This window comes from Panthera tigris, chromosome F2, assembly GCF_018350195.1.
Source record: "Panthera tigris isolate Pti1 chromosome F2, P.tigris_Pti1_mat1.1, whole genome shotgun sequence".
Taxonomy (NCBI): domain Eukaryota; kingdom Metazoa; phylum Chordata; class Mammalia; order Carnivora; family Felidae; genus Panthera; species Panthera tigris.
The window spans coordinates 58791036-58805513 of NC_056676.1; the positions used below are offsets into that span (position 1 = coordinate 58791036).

The 14478-nt window shown below is 34.5% G+C and overlaps 1 long non-coding RNA gene across 1 annotated transcript in view; it reads right to left on the reverse strand.

Annotated features, from left to right (window-relative positions):
* The window catches only part of LOC122235085, a 248162-nt gene that overhangs the window by 42587 nt on the left and 191097 nt on the right, over positions 1 to 14478 (reverse strand). The window contains exon 2 of the long non-coding RNA XR_006213201.1: positions 13597 to 13774. This is a non-coding gene — a long non-coding RNA (uncharacterized LOC122235085). The remainder of the gene's footprint in view (positions 1 to 13596; positions 13775 to 14478) is intronic.

A 14478-nucleotide genomic window follows, 5' to 3' on the forward strand; every position in this document is an offset into this window, starting at 1 on the left:
GAAAATATAAATGAAAATACTAAGAAAATTAAAATAATACAAAAGAAGTTGGCAAGGAGAAATAGAACAAACATAAAGAGAGGCATAGCAAACCAAAATAATTAATAAATAATAATAATATTGGTAGTAAACAAAACAGTAAACATTAGAGTAAGTGTAAATGACCTAAGTACTCCAATTAAAAGATAGTATGATTGGATTAAAAACTCAATTATTATTTTGCACATTTCTGATGGACCAATGAAATCAAATGATAAACGGAGTATCTTACAAAGCAATAAGTTTACAGAATTGTCAAAGACACATCATACAAGATTCAAAGGGGACTTTAAAACTCATAATGCTGTCACAGCAATTTTTATAAAAAGTACAAATTTTTAAAAACATTTATGGTAGAATAAAGGTTTCATTTCTTACAGAATAGTGCCAATATCACAAAGCGTGATTGGCCATGCGATCTTACAAAATAATTAATCTTTAGCAGCTGCCCATTGGTGGAAAGAAATCCAAATGAAATCATCTCTTCTATTTCATTCAGCAAAGATACTCTTTTGAGAGAAATTGATGAGATGGCAAAAGATTTTTGAAAATTAGCTGTGTAACAACGACTGCAGTCAAGCAAATTTTAAGTTCAATGGGAGGAACATCCTGGATGATAATACGCATTTCTGCTTGCATAAAATTACTGAAACTGAATACAAAAGGTTTATCTGTGTTTAACAACCTAAAAAATAATTGCATTAAAAGACATCCCTTTCCAGTGTCATTACTGTACAACAAATGAAACATGAACAAGAGGAATGGCTATTCAGCCAAATGAGTTTATGAGCAACTTTTCAAAAGGACTACCAGGAGTTTTATCAATTCACAGCATTCTTCCTCAAAAACAGTCACCAAATATCTTAGTGACAGATCCCATAAGTCAGTTATTTGGTATTCAACATTATTCGTACATTTGAGTAACACCTTTTTCTTCTTTAGAGTCCAGATAGGGTACTGTACTCCCACTTTTGTCTGGAACTTTTTCATTTAGTACTTTATTCTACTTATGAATTTCATTTCAAAATTGTCAAAGGGCCATTATAATTTATTATAAGATGAATGATTTAGGCTGACAATCCCATAATCCTCTAAAGAGCATATTTATATCATTTTAAAACATTTTCCAAATTTTATCATCTTTTAATGTTTTAATTTTTTTTTTTTGTAGTTTCAAGTTTTTGCTTAAATTCAGTTAGTTAAGGGGCGCCTGCGTGGCTCAGTCAGTTAAGCATCAACTTCAGCTCAGGCCATTATCTCACGGTTTGTGAGTTCGAGCCCCCTGTTGGGCTCTGTGCTGACAGCTCAGAGCCTGGAGTCTGCTTCAGATTCTGTGTCTCCCTCTCTCTCTGTTTGCACTCTGTCTCTCTCTCAAAAATAAATAAGCATTTAAAATTTTTTTTAAAAAATCCAGTTAGTTAACATACAGTGTAATATTAGTTTCAGATGTAGAATTTAGTGACTCATCATTTACACACAATATCCAGTGCTTATCACAAATGCCCTCCTTAATACTCATCACCCATTTAACCCATCCTCCCTTCCTCACCTCCCTTCCAGCAACCCTAGGTTTGTTCTCTATAGTTAAGAGTCTGTTTTATGGTTTGCCTCTCTCTTACCCGCCCCCCATATCTATTTGTTTTGTTTCTTAAATTCCACATGAGTGAAAGAAATCATATGGTATTTCTATTTCTTTGACTGACTTATTTCACTTAGCATAATACTCTCTAGCTCCATCCAGGTCACTGTAAATGGCACGGCTGAGTAACATTCCATTGTATATATTGCAAATTGTATCATCTTTTTAAAAAATCTCATTATCAGATAAATTTTTAATTCTTTAATTACTAATATGTTTTTTTTGTACATTTATCAGTCATTTGTATTTCTCCTCTGAATTATCTTTCAGGATTATCAGTTTGATCAGTGAATTTGAGTTTTATTTATATCTAATTTATAAGTACTGTATATATTACATATGTTAAGTTTTAATCATAATTATAGCAATATTTTTCTTTAAAAAATTTAAAAATTTTTTAATGTTTTTTATTTTTGAGAGAGAGAGAGACAGAGTGTGAATGGTCGTGAGGGGCAGAAATAAAGGCAGACACAGAATCTGAAGTGGGCTCCAGGTTCTTGAGCTATCAGCACAGAGCCAGTGCGGGGTTTGAACTCACAAACTGGGAGATCATGATCTGAGCTGAAGTCAGACACTCTACAACCGAGCAACCCAGGTGCCTCGCAAATATTTCTCTTTATGCATCTCTGATATTTTAATACCAGTGGTGATTTTGTTGTTTGGAGGGATGCCAAATATATCATACATTATTTATTAATACCTTCACTGTATTTATCCTTAGGAATTCCTCACTTAGGTTTACAAATACATCAACTTTTTTTTTGTTTTTCATTTATAATTTTATCTAATGACTTCAACTTGACTTGTCTTTTAGCATTTATTGTACTGAAAAATGTAAGGTGTGATTCCAACTTGATTTATTTTCTCACATAATTTCTCTATTTACTCCTTTAAACCCTTAGATATAGGGTTTGTTTCTATATTTCTTTTCCTCAGTGATCCACTGATCCTTGTACTGTTAACACAGTGTATTACCTACTGTGCTTTAAGATAACTACTTAGTATCTGAAAGCTCATGGCTCCTTTATCATTATTCTTTCTTCACAACCACAACCATTGCTTTCTCAATCATTACATTTTGATGTATTTTGGGATAGTCATCCCAAGTTTATAAAAACAGAAAAGGCCATCAAAACAAAAGACTTAAATGATCAACCTAAGAATCAGAAGGTAGTACTGAGACCCATCTGTGTGGATAGCATACATAGATACAGGATCTTCTTTTCAAACAAAGAAACCAAGAAGTTTGCCATTCCAAATGCATTCTTCCAGCTGCTGATATAATTTTTGACTAATATAGACTCTGAAACAGTCTATTCCATACCATCTGCATCTCAACTTTGACAAGTTTTATGGTAACAGGGTGACTGATGAACAGGTAACATGGGACCAGTGGTTTCAACATAATTGTAACACATCATTCATTAGATTGTCAAAGTCTCCTTCCAGATATCAATCTGCTGGTTTAATAAAAGAAGTGAAAAATCAAGACCCATTATTACCCCTACATGAGAGCCCTCTGGGAGGAGAGGAAATTCCCCACCTAGTGCACAAGGATATTCTGTAATGAGCAGCAGCCATGCCCATGAAGTGAAGGTCGGACCTATGGCATCAAATCCTCTGTCACTTTTCTTCACAGACACCCACTAAAAGCCTCAAGGCAGCATTTTAAAGCAGGAAAGTACTCCAGCAATGGTTAATGAAACTATGATTTTTCTCCCCATGGGGAATACCTTCTGAACTAGAAAACAGGCAAAACTAGTCCATTAACTCTCCTTTGAGAGGGGTGTGCTTTTGCGGCTTCATAAAAATAGCAGTGTGGAGTTGGAAAAGAATAAAAAGTCTCAGACTTGAAATACTAAAATGCACACACTTAGTAATCAGTTTAACGGATGCTTTGTAAGTAAAGGGATGGCACATAAACGTATATTTCTGAGAAATTAGTGTAAAACCCACATTACATGAATAAGGAAGAACATGCCCAGAAGCAAGGATATGACAGTTATTTACCTTTTCCTATGGCACCTCTGCATTTACTAAAGGCACAAATACAGAGCAACCAAACTCACTTGCCCTGTGGGCAGGTTTGGGAGCATATTTGAACTCTGCGTTCTGGTTTCATGTTAGTTCCATTCAAATCTTGAGCATGCTTTTCTTGTGATGAGAAACTATATATTGTTTGAATACAGAACCGACTGCAGAAGACTTTATATACAGAGAACTGACACAATTCACATCAATATGAATGATGCTTTGCTCAGGAAAAGGGCCCCTGAGGTGTGAAAGGTGAAAATTTCCTCACTCTACACATCCTGAATATGCTATCTTCTGAAAGGAAAGGAGAAAAGAGAAAACTAATGTTTTTCTGCATATTAAAAAAAGAGGAACTGGGAGTTTCTGAACACATTAAAAAAAAGAAGGAGTTATGTGTACTAAAAAAAAATATGTGAAAATTGTAGAAAGAGAAAATACCTGAGCAAAAAACTGGAGGCTAAAACATTGATTACAAAATGGATTTACTGTTCTATGCAGCTTAACTAAACTTTAGACAGGCTTCCTCCCGGACTGTAGGCCCCTGACCTCACTTTTCTTACAGTATTTCCTTTAGAAAACTTCCAATTATACATTTTTTCCCCTGCTCCTTTGAAATGTAAATCTCCTCCCAGGCTATACCAGTTTAACCAACCAGATACATCTTTCTTAAGAAGCTGGAAGGCAAGCCTCTGAAATATAATCCTTTTAGAAAGATAGAGTTCCGATTTCCCAGCCTTTATGGGAGAGTAGGAGCCTAACTCTGATAAGCAGAAATTAGCCAATTAGTAAAATAAACACAGGTGGCCTAAGCACACCTGGCCAACCAACCTCCTGAAGACCCCTGGTGCCTTCCCACTAGCACCCCCTAGTGCTTGAAACTTTCCCACCTTCTGTTTCAAAAGTTGAGCCCTCCCACCTTTAGTATAGGCAGAGTTCAATCTCCTAGTTCGATCATCTTGAAAAAAATCTTTCTTGACTGTTTAACGCTCTGGCATAATTTTTCTTTGACACTGGGGAGAAAGTAAACTGGTGATGATTTGCAGTAGTGAAGAAACCTAAACAAGAAATGTGTAATATCTGATTGCAAATGATTTCTGTGCCATCCTAAAATGGGCTACCTCCCAAGGAAATCTACAGTAGTGACTGCTACCCACATCCGCCCTTTTTAGTGGTTCTCTGGAAGGCAGATAGCGTTTCTTTCACAGGAATGAACTTTATGGAAGAATGGGAAGAAGAATGAGGTATATCCTGACTCTAGAGAACATAAACACTACCTTAATTATTCAAGAATTCTTGGTAACGACTACCCAAAAGTATGGAATTGGAGATAAAGAGTGACTCCAGAAAGGTCTCCTGACTCTGGAGAACATAAGCACTACCCTGATTATTCAAGAATTCTTGGTAATGACTACCCAAAAGTATGGAATTGGAGATAAAGGTGAATGATCTGGAGAATTTCTGTCAGGGAACATTAAGTATGCACTTTATATGCACAAATCTTCTGCCTCTGATTACGTATTGGAGCATCCAGTCTCAGTTGTGAAATTGCTAAGGAGGATCCCTTGCCTGAATAAGCTCTGCAAAATACTGATCATGAGCTATTTGTTACCAGGAAAGGCTTCTCTTTATACTTAAACTGTCAGTGCAACTATCTCTTTCTATCACTGCCTCCTGCACCTGTGTTCAAAGCTCTGGGTCAGTAGATGGGACATTTTTATATTACTCACTTTGGGATAGGGAAAATAATTTCCAGGTTACAATCTGAACTATAGTGGGTAACCCTATTTGGCAGGAACCATGACACCACAGCCCTTCCTGTGTGACATCATTATATACACAATATCCACTGTGGCCCAAGAAGCTCATAAGTTTTTATTGTCTATTTCCCAACTGTTGTAGAATTATTAGGAATAACTCTGAGGGAGGAGAATAAAATATGAAGAAGCCAGGCAGCCATCAAAACTTCATCATAAAAGAGAGACTATTTCACTATAAGAAGGCATATCTTTGAAAAAATTCATTTGGTGTTTTTCTAATATTCAAAAGAATATATCGTTTGTAGTTCCAAGTTTGGTGATATGCCATCTAGAAAATGAAATAATTAACCTGGTTGATATCTAAGCTCCCTTCCAAGTCTAAATGTCTTTTCTAACAACTTGTGTGTCTCGATTCTTTCGTTCCCTCCTTTCTTTCCTCCCTCACTTCCACCCTCCATCCCACCTTCTTTCCTTCCCTTCCTTCTTCCATTCCTTCCACCTTCCTTCACAATGGCAAGTGCAGTATTTTCTATACCTCAAAACAATTTATTGGTGGTAAGCCACAAAGTGTTTAGAAAATACAAAGAAAATATTATAACCTTCATTGTCAACAGTGCAAACACAGTTAAAATATTCTAGAAGGGGAACATCAGCTTGGTTTCTCTATAGTGGTTGTATGTTATTCCCTAGTGAGACACAGATTTCCAGCTGGCAGAGGCAAACAGATTATTTTGAATGTACAGTATTAATTTAGTGCAATTACTATGATTAATGTTTTTAGAACAAAATTGTAATGTTTTTCTAATGAATAAAGCTGAAACATTTATCTTATAATAATGTTGTAGTATTGTATTAATATAAAGTGGAACAGAAAATAAACTAGAGAAGCACAGAACAGCCAAACCATAAATCTAAACACCAAGAAATTTGCTTTTAAACATCATTACCTCACTACTATAAAATTTCCTAAACTGAAATGTAGAAAGTTTATTTGATATTTCCAATAGATATACAATTTCCTGAGGCTTAAATTTGATTTCCAGAAATTAGAACTATATGAATGAAAAAAAAATCCCAGTAAAAAGGTATAGTTACAGATCAAAGCAATTAAAATAGCATCATTCTATAATGAGAGATATAGATGAGACAGTGTGATACTTACAAATACTAAAAAGTAATAGGCATTTGTTTCTATGTAGAATTTATCTTTAATGAAAAAAGAATGGATTGCAGTGCAGTGGTTAAGAACTTGGTTTCTGCAGTCAGGGAGTTTAAGCTACATGTTAATCTCTGTGGGCTTTTGCAAATTATTGAAATTCTCTAAATCAATGATCTTAAAACTTGGACTCTTGAGTGTACACAAAGACTTTCCAAGGGAATTAATGGCAAGGGTGACTTAAGAAAGTCACTTTCCAAAACCTCAACTATGTGCTGCCCAGCAATGTAGTCCTAGTCAAGGTACCAGGCAAGGTCTCCTTCCCTACCTCCTCGACTGCAATTCTCCTTCTTTTAGTTGACAAGGGAAAGTTCTCATCCAACCCAATCCTTCTTTGGAAAATTGTCCTGAGCTTTAAAAACTACAGGAGTACCAAATGGACAATTTAAATTGCTTGTGTTGGTGAAGCCTCTTTAAATAAGGCTTAACCCTCTTAAACCCACTGTGGATTTAGAGCATTGCATTATATTTTACAAAGTAAAAGTGTGACACTGGAAATGAAATATTTTGGTCTTTGTTGGAAATTCTGAAAGCACCTCAGTTCACCCAGGTGAGACTAGCAAGTCTCCAGCCTTTCTCCTTTCTCTATATCAATCCTTCTCTCTGTCTCCTTCTCTTAACTGTTCACAACTATTTACAAATAGAAGTCCTAGTGGTCCTTTTGAAGTAAATAAATGAGATTTAAAAAAAAAAACTTTTTAAACATTTATTTATTTTTGAGAGGTGGGGGGACAGGCAGAGCATGAGCAGGGGAGGGCTGAGAGAGAAGGAGACACAGAATCTGAAGCAGGCTCCAGGCTCTGAGCTGTCAGCACAGAGCCTGACGTGGGGCTCGAACTCATGAGCTATGAGATCATGACCTGAGCCAGTCAGATGCTTAACTGACTGAGCCACCCAGGTGCCCCAATACGTGAGATTAATTTGCAATTAGTAGCTTACATTCATTCATAAGCTAAGATTAACTTACTTTTAAAAAATAATTGTTTTTCTGGAATAGGTTGAAATGGGTCTTTGGAATATCATTGGCTTTATTACTTGTATAATCAAAGCTAATCTTTATAGACAGTAAAGAGAAAATACTTCTGTTCAGTCCATCCTAGATGATATACTAACAAGTTAAATAATCATATTTTTTAGCATGCAAATTAATAAGATTTCACTAAAGTTCCCCAATGTGAGAAGCTGTTATATTTGTTCCTCATTGGACAAAATAAAGTAAGGACACACGAAATCCCTGGGAATGTATTACATTTCATGTTATTGAATAAAAGTACAAGAAAAGGTTCTTGAACCTTCTATGATTTCTTGGTAAATTTATCATGTTGCGAAATGACATAATTTCCAGCAAATAAAAGTTACAAAATAATGTTCACCTCTATTTGTTTTTGTTCTTGTTGTTGCTCTGCTTTTGTTTTTTTGGCTGTGTGTATATCTTGTTTGGGAACATTGCTCTTTAAGTTTATCTTGGTGAAAACACAAGCACACCATTCGAACTGTGCTCAAAACAATTCAGTCCTTTTACTGTTTTTGTGGCTTAAAACGTATGCTTAATATCCACATTTTCCATACGTTATTGCTACAGAAAACATGGAATAATTAAAAAATTACTGTTTTAAAAAAAAGGAAACCCCTTAGAGCTTTTGAAAGAATCATCAGAGTGTGATTTTTGAAATTTAAAATGTTCTCACTAAATATTTTACGCTATCCTGTTGCATAATATAGTGACAGAAAGCAATGCCTTGACTATATATATCCAAAGTCATCTGAGTTGCTTGCATGATGTTTCTCTCTACTTAATAAGCTTCATGTATGAGACAAAAGTCCACAGGGAATCGGTAATACCTCTTGCTTCCATTTTGTTTAGTCCAAGTACAGAAGAAAGAAGAAATACAGTATGTGGACCTCTGACTTTTGTGTACAAAATAGAGTTCTTTATTAAAACAGCAGCATGTGTTCTCTAGCTGCTTACAAAGTGATAGGTATAAGCATAGAGAGAACTGCAGAGTAAGAGTACGCATCTATAAAAACAGAATTTTAATATCTGCTTGATTATTTTTGTAAATTAAATGAGTCTAGTGGCTGGTACTGTCCAGGGCAAGTCCAATAAATAATGGTTATTGTGGATAATCACCTCTTAACTTGATATAACTACATCTCATGTTATGGAAAATCTTTTAATGTGCCATAGAGCAACCTAATTTTGCATCGGAATCACGCTTGGAGTCCTTTAAAAGCAAACTGCAGAATTTTGAGATGCAGAACCAGGAACTCTGAGGTTGGCTCTCTAAACTTTGATCCCCTGGTCATTTTTGGACCAATGTGTAGGAAGCTATGGTTCCAGACATTTAAGTAGTCATAGATGCCTTTACAAGTAAGCCTCCTTCCATAATGCTTAGCATTGATTAGATTTCAGACTTCTTAATGCATGCCCAGAATTAAAATTTTTTTTAAGTTTATTTATTTGACAGAGACAGAGAGAGAGTGTGTGTGTACAGGGGAGGGGCAGAGAGAGAGAGGGAGAGAGAGAATCTCAAGCAGGCCCCATGCTGTCATCACAGAGCCCAACGTGGGGCTGGAACTCACAAATAGTGAGATCATGCCTGAGCTGAAATCAAGAGTCAGACGCTTAACCAACTGAGCTACCCAGGTGCCCCAAAACTTTTTAAAGTGTAGAAGTACCAGAAGATCTTACAAGTTTAAATAACCTAAAGTTTTTAAAGGTAAATAATTTTAATATTTTGTTGTACATACTTTTTGTCTTTTTCTGTGTTCTATGAATATGTAGGAGAATTAGCATGAAGAGGCAATATCTCATGGAATATCATCAAATCTAAGATGCCAATGATTTTACTGTTCAGCATTATTTTATGAAATATTAAAAGAAAAAAAAAGCTGAGTATTAAAACTTGACAAACTGCTTTCTTAATACACAGTTTTTATTAGGCTTATTGCAAGTACTATTTTAGACTTATTAAGGCACAAATGATATATGACCCAATCACCTTGGGCACTGTCAGCATTAATTTTGTGTTATGTCAGAGAATGGGAAAGTTTTGTTAGCATTTCCTGTCTGCTTAAACGTTCCTACCTGTTTCGTTTTTTTTCATCAACTGAGCAACATGTTGCTGAAGGCTATGCAGCCTGTGCTGAAAGTCAGCAGGAATTTTCTGTGAAATTTAAAAGTGATGCTCTAATGATAGTTTTATGTTATGCGTGATTCTTTGACACTAGCCGTTCACTGCTTACAACTGTCTTCCATCTATTAAATGAGATTAGGAAATCTCTTCTTTCAGTTCCCATTCTTGTCTGGTAATGATACCTTCTTTTCCAGATGTTCCAGTAACAAACGTATCACAGATTCATCTACTTATTGGGAACTTCTTTTCTTAAGGCATGTAAAGCTCCTTATTGTTGATTTGCAAGGATCATAGAGCAAGTATCTGTTGAATTTCAGTAGATGATATCTTTTGGCTTTCAAAAGCAGCTGCAATTTATAGACATATCAACAATGTATTGACTTACAGTCCTCCATGTATTTGTCAACACATGGCAGTGTTAGTAATTTTATTTTTATTTACTTAAAAAATTGTTTTATTTATTTAAGTTTATTTATTTTGAGAGAGACAGAGACAGTGCAAATGGGGGATGGGCAGAGAGAGAGAGGGAGAGAGAGAATCCCAAACAGGTTCTGCACTGGCAGTGTGGAGTCCCATTCAGGATTCAAACTCACGAGCCATGAGATCATGAGCTGAGCCAAAACCGAGAGTCAGATGCTTAACCGACTGAGCCACCCAGGTCCCTCAGTAATTTTATTTTTTACCTATTCTGGTGGTTGTGTAATCATATTTGATTCTTCATCAACTTACACTTTCCTAATTATTATTATCTGGGTATTAATGAGATTAACCAGCATTTTAAATGTTTCTTAAACATTTTCATAAAATCTCTTTTGAAGTACCAGTTCATTTCTTACGGCCATTTTTCTCTTGGACTTTTTCTTACTGACTTATGGGAACTATTCACAGTTTCAGAAACTATGAAGTTTCAGAAAACAAGCACTTTTTATTATATGCATTGCAAATATCTTCTCCCAATCAGTGGCTTGTCTTTTCACTATCTTATTCCTGTCTTTCAATTAACAGAATTTCTTAATTTTATTGGACTGTAGCTTATGAATATTGTCCTTTATGGTTAGCTGTGTTTTTGTGTGTGTGTTTTGTTAAAGAAACATTTTCTTAACTCCCCCTTCCCTCCCACCAAGAAAGGTAATTTTCTACCTTATTTTACAGTGGAATTACTTGTTTCCCTTTTACATTTAGTTTCATTCCACTTGGGGTAAAGTGTGAAGTAGGGGTCAAATTTATTTTACTTTTTTTTCATTCGCATATCCAATAATCCAACATTATGTATTCATAGTCTTTTTCTCACTGCTCTGAAAATTCGCCTTTGTTTTATATTGTGTTTCTGTTTTCTGTTATTGGATTCTAATTTTGCTTCATTTCCCTATTTTTCTATCCTTATGCCAACAACTGTCTTAACTTACACTAGTTTTGTAACGTCTTGGTATCTATCAGAGCAAGTTTTCTCACTTTTTTATTCTACTTGAGAATTTCCTTGCTAGTCTTGAATGTTTGTGATTCTATACAGATTTTAGAATAAGGTTTTTAAACTCTGGAAAAAAATGTTGGCGTTTGAAGGTAATCTGAAGAGAACTTATGTTTTGAAATACTGAATCTTCCAATCCATGAAAAGTTTTGTCTGTTACTACATTTATATCTCCATTATTACATTTACATCTATTTTTTAATTTTCCCATATTCATGGTTTACATGCTTCCTTGTAGAGATTTTGCACACCTTAGTGAAATTTATTCCCATGTTTTGCTTTTTAAATATTTTTGAAGTTACTATAAGTGATACATTTTTAATGTCCATAGGATTGTTAGTGAAGTTTCCTTTTTTGTTTCTCCCACTGGTTTTGTTTCCCTTGTTTTTTTTAATGTTCTTCAGTTTATCCAGGTGCTTAAGAATGTTTCAGTGTTTTCAAATAATCAGCTTTTAGTTTTGCTAGGTCTCTATAATGTATGTTTGTTTTCTATGTTAATAATTTTGGTTCTTAACATTTATAATTTCTTTTCTTCTATTTTCTTTAGGTGTCATTTGTTGCCATTTTCCCAAGTTATTTAGAGCAGTGCTTAGTTCACTAATTTTCCCATTCACCTTTTCTGGTATAAAGCCGTACATTATTTTTTTTCTTCTAGTAGCTTTAAGTGCACTCCAAATTTTTGGCATATAGCGTTTTGTTGTCACTCAGCTCAAAATATTTTCTAATTTTCATTTTAATTCATTCTTTGACATGTAAATCATTGTAGAAGTCAATTTTTAAATTTCCAAATATTTAGGGATTTCCTAGTAATCTTTTTTTATAATTCAGAGCTTGTTTATATTGACTTCAATTTTTACTGAACTAGAAGCAGAATGTACAGTTAACGAGAAAGTATAGAGACATACCAAAGGGTTGGCTTGTTGGGTGTCAGTAAGCTGGTGATGAAATTTGGATTCCATTGAAAAGCCAAAATAGGTATTACAGGGTTTTTATTATGTTTTGTTTTGTTTTTTAACTCACATCAGTTTAAAATGAAATATTATTTTTAATTATTCCATGAGATTACTTGCAAAATCACATTGAAATAAGATGATAAGAAAAAATATCTTATGGTATCTTATGGTATGTTTTTTTCTTTTTAAAGGCTCAAAATCATTAGGGTAGACTTTGGAGAATAAATCCTTCCTAATTCTTTATGTTGTGGTATAGATATACTGACCCATTTACTCATTTATTTGGCCAGTATTTGTTGAGCCTCTACTATGTGTCATGCATTTTTTAAATAACCGTGATAAAGAGAGCTAGTGTCTCCTTCCTTGTGGAGCTTAAGGTCTGACAGGTATTGGGAACAGAGTCAAAAATATGCCAGGGTATTATTTGGTTTGGGTCTGTTCTAAAAAGCACAGCCATGTATATATGCTAAGACTTCCTTAGGAAAAAATTATATGGTACATACAATTTAATAAACTCAAATTTTACAATCAAAATGTCTTTCTAGCATGCAAAGAGGACTTAACCATGTGTAGAAATAATTATTTCTTTATGCAGCATAGAATTTGGACTTTGAAAATACATTACTGAAAACAGTCAGAAATTATTACTATTGGAGTTAATTTTGCACAGATTTGCATCATTTAGGCAGAAGCTGAAAATGTTGTAAGGGAGTTTAAGAGTATATTGTATTCCATTTCTTAATGCCTCATGAGAGTTGCACCTTAAGACAAATTGTACATGATCACCTGCTAAATCTACCAGTCAACTTTTCACTCCATTCTTTAACAACAGGGAATATAAGCCCTTATAATCAATATCAATAAATAGCAATATTATCAATACAAAAATAGCAGTTGGTGTGTAGACTACCAAGTGGAAAAAAACATAAGTCAAGTAATAAAATCTATTCCCTTTCCATCTTGCTATAAGGTAAATTTGAATAAAACTAAGTAAAAAATATGCATTAAAGGAAGAAAATAGGACAAAGTACAGTCATTCTTCATTATTACAGATTCCATAATTACAAATTCACCTATTCACAGGGCACCTGGGTGGCTCAGTTGGTTAAGTGTCTGACTCTTGATTTGGGCTCAGGTCATGATCTCACCATTCAGGCTCTGTGCTGACAGTGAGGAGCCTGCTTGGGATTCTCACTCTCTCTCTCCCTGTCCCTCCCCACCTCTCTCTCAAAATAAATAATATTACAAAAAAATTCACCTCACTAAAATGCATTTGCACCTCTACAATCAATAATCAAAGCTGTTTCAAGGTCATTCATAGACATGTATAGGATATCAAAAAATTTGAGTTACCTTTAGAGCAAGTTCCCAATGGAGGTCAAACAAGATGATGTTCTGTCTTCTTGTTTCAGCTCTCCTTCTGATTATCTTCTTTGCCATTTATTTGGTGCCACATTATTTGCAATTTTAGGCTTCTTCTTGGTGATTTTACTGTTTAAAATGGTCTCCAAAGCATAGTGCTGAAGTTTTCCTAAGCATAAGAATGATACATGTGTTAGATAAGTTTCATTCAAACATGAATTATAGTGTTGTGGCTGAGTCCAAGGCTAATGAATCAATAACATCTATTAAATAAAATGTTTTTAGATAGAAACACACAAAAACCTCTATATACTGATTAGTTGACAACAATACAACCAGAGACTCTTAGGAAACTAATCTTACATTTCTCCTAGGAGTAACGGCTCATGTTCATTAATTCATCATTCCTAATAAGTTTATAGAATATGACTACTGTGAATATGAAAATCAGCTGCATTTTGGTAGGAAATGTGAAGACAAAAGTTTGGTGAGCATCTGACAAATCTATACATGATGCTACTTAAGAGCACCCAGTTTTAGCCAAAAGTTTTTTATTGTCACATTCAAGGAAAAAACAAACAAACAAACAAAAACTCAAACATGGCTTAGAGATGGAGAATAAAATGAAGCGAGAATTTGTCTCTAGGGGATCCAGAAGAAGAGAAAATAGAAGCTGAGGCATCTAATCCTTTAAATAACTTTGAAAGCTAGTCCAAAGATTTCCACTTCAACAAAGTTCACTAGACTTCTTGAAAAGGGCATTCAGTTCCCACTGGATTCATCATTATCCCACCCTGGGTGGTTTAAGATATTGAAATTTTCCTTTTGCATAAAAAGACATTTATTTTTTTTAATTGGCATACATTTTTTCTT